Source organism: Rhyacophila brunnea, unplaced genomic scaffold (assembly GCF_057557595.1).
Source record: "Rhyacophila brunnea isolate RB1 unplaced genomic scaffold, BYU_Rbru_1.0 scaffold_11, whole genome shotgun sequence".
Classification (NCBI taxonomy): Eukaryota; Metazoa; Arthropoda; class Insecta; order Trichoptera; family Rhyacophilidae; genus Rhyacophila; species Rhyacophila brunnea.
Genome location: NW_028232763.1, coordinates 4,355,231 through 4,362,880, shown reverse-complemented (window position 1 = coordinate 4,362,880; position 7,650 = coordinate 4,355,231).

Genomic DNA, 7,650 nt, shown 5'->3' with positions numbered 1-7,650 from the left:
TACAACATGTGTGAACTATTAACAGTCATGAATACGGGATATTAAATATTTAGTTTTTTAGCTTCCTGCACAATTTGTAAAAAGTCGCTTACGGGATATTAACATCGGGCCATCGGTGTATAATAATACACTACAGGTTGTAATATAATTTTAAAATTATTTAATTGTGTTTAATAATTATTGATCCAACGATTAGTTATTTAATTTATTTATAATTATTTTATTATCTTTGGACTGCACCAATGATGGGCTCTCAAAATAAATACATCTGTCGTTGATTATATAAAATAATGTATCTTCATTAAATAAAACAGTACCAGAAAAAGTTGATATCATCAAACTGTATACCAATTATAAAGTATTTAAAATGGAATTCTGTTAAATAAATAAAACTCAATTACCTACTCACAGTTTTTCTAGCGACTATGTATTACATAAATGTTTACGAATTTTTATTTTATATTTCAGGATACTTTAATTTTATATATGCACACATATAAATATTTATTATTTTTAAAATACTTGGTACGAATAGAAAATAATCTTTAACTTTTATTTTTTAAGAAAATGATGTGCTAAGTCAAGCCTATGCCATTAGTTTACCATAACATTATATAATATAAATTATTATTAAAGTATTAAAAGTAATCTAATAAAAAATAAAATATAATTTTTATTAAATATTTGTATTAAATGTAATCCCTTTTAAGACATGATGAATTTAATATAATATTGTTTAAAATCACTACCTACTTTTTAGTCGAAGGATCATTATGTTTTAGAGCACTTTCTATGAAAATGTCGATGTTTCAGTTAAAATTATAGAGGCTGAATTTACCTTATTTTAAACTCTTCTTATATTATCACAGATAATAAAATTGGGCATGAAACTATTAAAATATTATAATATCGACGAAGACTGTGAAAAATAAAACGACTACAAAATTAAAGTCTTTCCTGAAATTTAATCTTTTCAGAATCATTAAATATAATTTTTTTATACTAAACTGATAAATACAGATTATGAAAATGACAGAAAAATACTGCTTACTTTAAAATAAGAATCAATTTCCTAACTGAGACAATTATCATATTGCTTCATATGAGTTATTTTTATAGAGAACTGTTAAATATATATATAAGTATTTTTTTAACTTAAACCTGACCTTTATATTCGCACCGTGAATGTAAAACTAAGGCATCTGAAAAATTTTCAATTTCGAGAATAAATGCAAAACAACTGCAAAAGTCGTGAACTTGATAGTGTTAAAGTAAAGTAACTGAAAGAACATGCAATTAAATGTAGATGTAAACCAAATATTATGATTTTTTTAGAAACTCTATTTGTCCAAACAAAACGAAGACTTCAAATCCTAATATCTCCAAAATATGTCTTTTGCACGTGTCTTGGTTTTACACTCACGGTGCGAATGATTCTTAGAAATTTTAGTCAGATATCGAAAATACGAGGGTGGGTCAATAAGTCCTTAGAAAAGCCGACAGGTGGCGCGACTAGTACTGTAAGCGGTTTGTTTTCATGCAGCGGCACTACCGATTCAGTATGCTGCGAAGTTTCAATCAGATTGGTCGGGTTGTTGTGTGTTTCTCGTACATTTAAAAAAAAAATTGCTTGTTTACAAAAAAAAAGAGAAAATTGAGTTTAGAGCTGTTATTAAACATTTTAATATAAAAGGGTTAACAGCAAAGGAAATAAAAAATGAGTTGGATTTAGTTCACGGCATATCTGCTCCTTCACTTGCAACTATTTATAACTGGTTAAATGAATTTAAACGTGGTCTTACATCAACAAAGGATGAACCACGCTCAGGACGTCCTGTAGAGGTGACTACACCAGAAATGATCAATAAAATCCACGATATGGTGTTAAGTGACCGAAGATTAAAGTTGAGTGAGATAATTGAGGTTACAGGGATCTCAAAAGGTAGCGTCATTTCTATTTTACATGACAAATTGGGCATGAAAAAATTTTCTGCAAGATGGGTGCCGCGTTTGCTCACAGTCGACAATAAACGCAATAGGGTGGTGGCCTCTAAAGCCCTGTTGTCGCTCATGCAACGCAATCCGGATGAATTTTTTCGTCGCTTTGTGACTGTAGATGAAACATGGATACACCACTATACTCCCGAGACGAAAGAACAGTCAAAGCAGTGGATTGCGAAAGGCGAACCATGTCCAAAGAAGGCGAAAACCGTAAAATCAGCTGGTAAGGTTATGGCTACTGTATTTTGGGATGCACGTAGAATTATTTTCGTTGACTATTTGAAAAAAGGAAAAACAATAACAGGGGATTATTATGCATCTTTATTGGACCAGCTAAAAAACAAAATTGAAGAAAAACGGCCTCATTTAAACAGGAAAAAAATCCTCTTTCATCAGGACAATGCCCGTGTTCACACATGTTTACGATCAATGGCTAAAATTGAAGAATTGAAGTTTGAATTGGTCGACCACCCACCGTATTCGCCAGATTTAGCCCCCAGTGACTTTTTCCTTTTCCCAAACTTAAAAAAATGGCTAAGTGGACAACGTTTTTTTTCAAATGAAGAAGTCATCGATCGGACAAATGCTTATTTTGAGGACCTTCCGAAAACTTATTTTTCTGACGGTTTAAAAACAATTGAGAAACGTCTAACCAAGTGTATTGAGCTCCAAGGAGATTATGTTGAGAAATAAAAAAAAAATACAAAAATAAAAACTGTTTTAATGCTTTTTTCTAAGGAATTATTGACCCACCCTCGTACTTTATGGAAAAAATACCCTTTCTTATGTTCAGCTAGGTATTTTATAGAATGGTGTATATATATCATGTTTATATTCTATCAATATTATTAATAAACAAATCTTTTAATACCTACCTATTAAGATTTCTTTTCCTTTTCATTGTGCATAATATGGTTTTTTTTATTAATTCCAATAATTTGTATTCCTACCTAATTATTTTAGAGTTACATTTGCAAAGTCAGTTCATCATACATCCAAGATAACCCATGATCCATGACCATAACAAGGATGACTCCAAATAAATCTTTATATTGGCAACCACAAAAATTCCAATAATAAATTATTAGAATAATAGAATAATTATTTAAATATTTTACAATGTTTGAAATGAAATTATTTTTTGACAATTTCCGGAAACTTCCACGTGGTTTTAAAAGCTGTCTAAGGTAAAATATTGTAGGTTACTACTGACTTTGCAAGTTTATTATTATATACATAAGTATACTTAAATATAATATAATTATTATTAAAAGCTGCTATGACGGGCTAATTATTAATAAAAGATTTTGAAAAAATATTTCTCAATGTTAAAAATTATTATGAAAATATATAATAAAACTATGATACTGCAAAAAATATGTTTTATTTAATAAAAGAGTTATATTATATTACTTTATCATAACAAAAATTAGATTCCACATTGTTTAGCAATAGACCGAAACGGATGCTTTAAACACTTTTTGAAAAACCATTTACATCGCCATCGTTTGAAAATCTGTGAAAATTCTCAATGGAAAATTATGTACATCTATTATCACAAACTCGAAGCTTGAATTTTCCGAGATTACTTTTCATGAACAAAAACAGATGTCGGTATCTCATTATTTTGAGAAAATTATTTATCAACTATCAATCGTAGTCATTGTGTATAGTATTGTGTCATTGATAATTTATAATAATATTAATGTAGTGTTGAAAAGTATCTAAGAATAAAAATTAAATTAATTTCTTTTACAATTACTAAGATCTGTCATATTATTATATATTAATTCTAACGGAAAAATATTTCACGGAAAGTTTTTGTTAGATATTATCTTGCCATTAAAATATTCAAAGGTTGCTTACTGTAGAGTGTAGATACTGCTTTTTTCATAAATTTTATTTGTTTTGTTGATGGGTGATAAAACAAACAGTTACATTGATTATAAATTTGGATAAAGATAAATTAGAGAGAAGATATTGCAACCAGCAAAGTTTCCATATATAAATAATTTATATATGGAAACTTTGCTAAATATAATTAATACGTCATTACATTATAAGAAAAATAAAAAAAGAATATTGAAAGACGAAAAGGTAACTGTTTTATAATATAAGTATATTATATTATGTGTGCTAAGAATTATTTAAATTTATACATTGTGTATGTTTGTGTATTTAACAGAAAAAGAGAATAATAGCTTTCCGGTTTCGTAGTACCACCATAAAGTCAGATTATGTATGATTACGGCAGATGCAGGGTAAAGCAACATAACTTTGTCATCTATAGACACTTGTTGTTCCAGATAGATGTAGTTTTTCACTTGTTTGAGCTGAGTGCCATTGATGAAGATCTCTTTTTAGCTCGCAAAGCAGTTGAACATGATACATTCGACTTTGTTACATTCATTTTCAAGTCTACTTAGTTGCTTTCTTCAGCGAGGAAGCGCCTAATTTCAAAACCCCCTAAAACGATTTTAGGTACTTCTGAAAAAATGAGAAAAACTCATATCTATTAAATCTGTGAACTTTAAGTATTTATTTTTTTAATTCGTTACATTCTAAAAAGTATTTTGGCTTTCCATTTTAGGTGTATTTGAAAAGCACATCCCACTAATTTAGCGGGTTTTGAAATTTAACCTCATTTTTTATATATACCTACGTATTGACGGTTTTTGGCGTTTTTTTTATTTCAATCTTTGGCCATCATATAGGTAACAAAAATATCCATCTAAATATATATCCAACTCAAAAATTTTCAAAAACCGTGGCAGGAGTATTTGAAACAAGCCGCTTCATGTTCCTGCATTCTGCTTTGGAGGTCATCAGATGATTATAATATGTTAGGTATATAAAAAAATTAAAAGGAATTTAATTACCATAAAAATGTAATCACAAGCAGAGTATAATAGACGGCACCCACACCGCAAAGTTTGCATTACTAGATTTCTTTCGATGAATTCTTATTTTTCAAAGTGTACGCTCAATTTATTCGATTATAGCTGGATTCAAAGACATACTTCAATAACAACATGCATTTTTTACTAGCTAAATATTTGCATAATAAATGTTTATACATATACAACCGCTCTACTCAATACTCTTGGTGCATAATACAAGAAGAATACAAATAATATATTATTATCCATCTAGTTTTCTTAAGGGCTTCATTAAAATATTTTTCATTTTCATACATATGAATAGAATTAAATTGAAAAGCTTTGAAATAAAAAATATTCATGATTAGTTTTAAATAAATTCATCCTTAGTTATATTAGATAACGATTGAATTTTAATTAATACATAACGTGATGTTCCATTACTTTGATATCCATGAGAATATAAACGAAAGACGAATTTACCTGTACTTGTATAAGCAAGACGTACCTACATATTGTTCAGGTTTTTTTTAAGTGATAGGTAGATGTTTTTGACGTCTAATTAAGAATTTCTTATGTTGAGGCGTACATGTTCCACATTATACTATATTTTACCTTCGTCCTAATTATATAGTATGCTAGTAATTATAATTTAATTATAAGTAAAATAAGTTCAACATAATTTGAAAACAATAGCTGATATAAATTTATTTTATTTTTATTAAAACTCACAATATTAAGAGTAAGAGATAATAACATAAAATACAAAGAAAGAATGATTGCTTCATCCAGGAAAGAAAATTGATTAGTTTCTTTAATAGTGTTTCTTAGTTTATATCAGTGGTGGCGAACATATGGCATGCATGCCACTAGTAGAACGCGAGATGATTTTACATGGCACGCGAATGTTTTATTTTGAAGAAGAAAAAATACCAACAATAATAATAAATGACAGATCGTATTGTATAAAAAATAGCAGGCAAATACTCTTTTTTTTATTAAGGAAACAAACAGTTAAATATTGATTACAAAAATTTAAACTATAATAATGAAAAGTTATTGCAACCAGCAAAGTTTCCATAAAATTCCTCTTCAAGAATAAGCATGACGTTTCATGTAAATATTCTGCAATTGCATAGATCGGTCGTTAGGCTTCATGCGTTACATATAATAGTATCGCACTCACCTCATCAGGAGGTGGGGGTAGCTTTGATTTTGATTGATTTATAATGCTTGAGACCACTGGAGCGCAAGAATGTCTCATCTGATTAAATCAATTCTGATGTCAATTTGTGTATAGAGAATCAAACTAAGTAATACAGTAACATACAATTCCATTTCTACACACTAAAAACCAAATAAGAAACAATACCTAGGTTTCAAAAGTCAGTTTCAGTTTTTGGTGGACCGTTATATATGACGTAATTGAAAAAAAAAGATAAAGCTATAAATATGTGTGATATTATGTTCTATAGGTGGTATCTAGAACATCATCATTTTTTAATATAATTCTGAAAAACTATTTTTTCCTACATTAAAAACTACTCGGCACGTCAGACAGTCGAAAAATAATATTAGAGAAATTTTGGCACGCGTACGTAAAAAGGTTGGCCAACCCTGGTTTATATAATAGTTATTTCATCTCTATTAACTAGCCCCATGGGTAAAAAATTTGCTGAATCTCTCCGAAAAATAATCTTTGTTAGTTAGTAATTTATTAAAGAAAATAGCAAACTCCACACCAGACAATTATCCACTGCTAAGCATACACGTAGCATCGGCTAAGGCTTCATTAGCCTATCGAAACCTCGGATGTTCAACTCCACTTGGCAGAACACTTGACTAATATGGCTTGCCGATATCTATATTATATAACATATTATAATGTTGTGTCGTTCAAACGAGATTATATAACATATTAATACGCTCTTCTTCTATCACGATTTATACAATTGAAGATTGTAAGTTGAGTGTTATCTTGATGGGCGATACTGGCTTAAGCCAAAAATTATTTAATTATATTTCTGAAAAGTACAATAAATCTTTTTGATAAAAGTTAAATAATAATATACCAATGCAGGAACTCGCTAAAATACGTAACGAAGTAGGTATGAAAATAAATGTAACAAAGACGAAAGTTATGTTCAACTGCTTTGCGGTCCAAAAATAGATCCTCATCAATGGCACTCAGATCGAACAGGTGAAAAGCTGCATCTATCTGGGACAACAAGTGTCTATAGATGTATGTATATTTGATAAATTTTTTCGCAGAGTAAAGCTAGGCTGGAGTGCTTTTGGCCTCCTGAATAATGTCTTCAAATGTGACCTTCCACTGTGCCTAAAGCGCAAAGTGTTCAACCAGTGTGTGCTTCCCGTGATCACAATATATGCATATGAAACATGGACCTAAGTAAAAGAGAGATCCAGACTCTTAGAGTAGCACAACGTGGTATGGAGAGGTGCATGCTGGGCATAATTCGAAAGGACAAAAAGATAAATGAGTGGATAAGGAAGCAGACAAGGGTTTTCGATATAATAGAGTTTATTAAAAGTCTTAATTGAAGATGGGCTGGACACATAGCTCAAATAAGAGACAATCGTTGGACAAATCTAGTCATCCAGTGGTATCCAAGAAGTTAAAAACGTCCGCAAGGTAGACCTAAAGGCCGCTGGATCGATGAAATGATAAAGTTCTGCGGAAGTACGTGGCAATTCAACGCACAGGACCGAGAGAAGTGGAAGCAGATTGAAGAGGCTTTCATCCAGCAGT